This window comes from Ahaetulla prasina, chromosome 1, assembly GCF_028640845.1.
Source record: "Ahaetulla prasina isolate Xishuangbanna chromosome 1, ASM2864084v1, whole genome shotgun sequence".
Taxonomy (NCBI): Eukaryota; Metazoa; Chordata; class Lepidosauria; order Squamata; family Colubridae; genus Ahaetulla; species Ahaetulla prasina.
The window spans coordinates 179,510,594-179,512,796 of record NC_080539.1 but is presented as its reverse complement, the minus strand read 5'-3'; positions in this window follow the sequence as shown (position 1 = coordinate 179,512,796).

The window sequence follows — 2,203 nt, the reverse complement described above, 5'->3', positions numbered from 1 at the left end:
TTCTGTTTTGTTACATACTATCAGTTTATATTTCCATGTCTTTCAAATCTTCAAGTAATGTCTTAAAAGATCATAATATTTGAGTAATATAAGTTATATAAATAATTATATATAATTATTTTAATACATGGATTTACATAAATATGAAACATGCATTGTTTATGGCAGTTTTCATATACATCATGTTTTCAGCTATTAAATATTCCAGCAACCTAGTTTGAATTTCTAGACAATTTTTTACTCAGGACTTGACTAAGCGAAACACAGAACAAAACACGTGTTTTCAATGTGAGATTGTCTAGTTCTCTGAAGGCTAACGTAAAATGTAAATTCATGTAAGAATTCGGGGGCAATGCATTTGATTTTTATTTATTGCACACATTTAAATAATATTGTTATGGACATTTTTATATTTGCACAAGATTATTGGCTTTGCCCTCCAATATATGTATCCTGGAAACCAGAGCTACACAAAGGTTTTGAATTCAAACTATTTTGCATGCAACTGAAATTCTTTTGCTGAATCAGAATTAATTCTAATCTGCTGCTTTCAGTTTGGCAGGAAAAGCAAATACTATATTCTGCTCAGAGACTAGTTTTGACCTCCATAGCTATCTACTCTGATTTACCTTCAGATAACATCACTTTGCAATTTGTGATTTGAGATGATCTTACGCAAGAGTTTTACTGAATTTAGTAGGACTTACTTTGGAATAGATACACATCAGATTGTTACATATTTTGCCACTTTTCTTCAGATAGTCTTATGAAGAGAGTCTTATAGTCTCAGTTTACCAAAAGCCTCTTTTTTGCATTCATTTGCTAAACTATTTCATTTTGGTCCTGCTATTTTTTTTAAATCTTTCTGAAGCCTTAATAGGAGTTAGTAAATGTTCTTCTCTTACTGCTTTTCTACTCATTACAACTAGATTTCTTTATCCCCTTGTTTATGTACTTGTCTTTCTCTTTTCATTTTTCAACCTTTTTTCCTTTATTTTTGCATTCTTTTTGAAAGAACTTTCATATGTATTTCATTAGGGAAAAAATAAAGTTCTGTTATGAGCTGAATCTAACTTCTATATGTAAGACTAAACTCGGACTTTTCAAAAGTTCTGATCTGCTAACTACTACACCCTTACCTTCTCTCTATTTTCGTAAAACATAACTAAGGTAACCTGATAAACTAACAGAATAAATTCACCATCTAGAAAAACAGGTTCCACATGGTTTCATGGCACGTCCATGCAGTGTGCTTCTTAACCTGATGGAACATTCTATCTTTCTGATTCACTTTCCTATTTAAGGGGCAACCCTAATCACCCTCCTACCAAGTATTAATCTGATCCGATCTGCCAGGGTTTAGTAGGTTATATTAACATCTATATATAATGCGACTTCGTTATAAATATCTCTAAGATGGGCCAAGTAGATTTTTCTCTAAGGGGCCAGGTTTTACCAAACCTCACCAAAATATTACTTAAAAGCTGAGATCGCCAGAGAGGCTGTCCTACTTTGGTCATGTCATGAGAACTGACTCGCTCAAAAAGGCAGTCATGCCGGGAGTGATCAGTGGAAGAAGGAGAAGGGGCCTCCTTAGTACCCACTGGCTGGCCACTATAAAGGATGACCCCAGGATGAATATGGAGGATCTAAAAGAGGCCGTGTGAGATGGGCATGGAGAATGATGATCCACAGAGTGGCCAAAGGGTGGACACGACTGAATGGCTGATGACAATTGCCACTTAGGCAGAACTGGAAGCTCTAAATCTGACCATACAAAATGATGCTGGGCTGAACCCTCAAACCATTAAAATTTAATTTACATTAGAAACACTGTCAAGAAATATAGGATAATGTTTCATGTTTTGACCGAGTAATCAGATGTAAAACATTTTAATAGGGTTAAGGTGACTCGATAGAGCCAGCAGACCAGTGGCCCTACCTGATAGGCTGAGCATTTATGCCCAGCAAGAAGTTCAATGGAAAACTCCAAAAACACCCATTATCGTGTGTCCCTGGCAACCTGCAAATAAAGAAGCTGCTTGCCAGGCATAGTTACTATAAGTGACGTGACATTGGAGAAATTTAGAAGTGCCATTAACAAAAACTAATCACATTTTACCCAAGCATGCTTATGGTACAAGTACACTGTTAATAGTAACTGCTTCCATAGCAGGGGTCACCAACCTTGGCAACTTTAAGA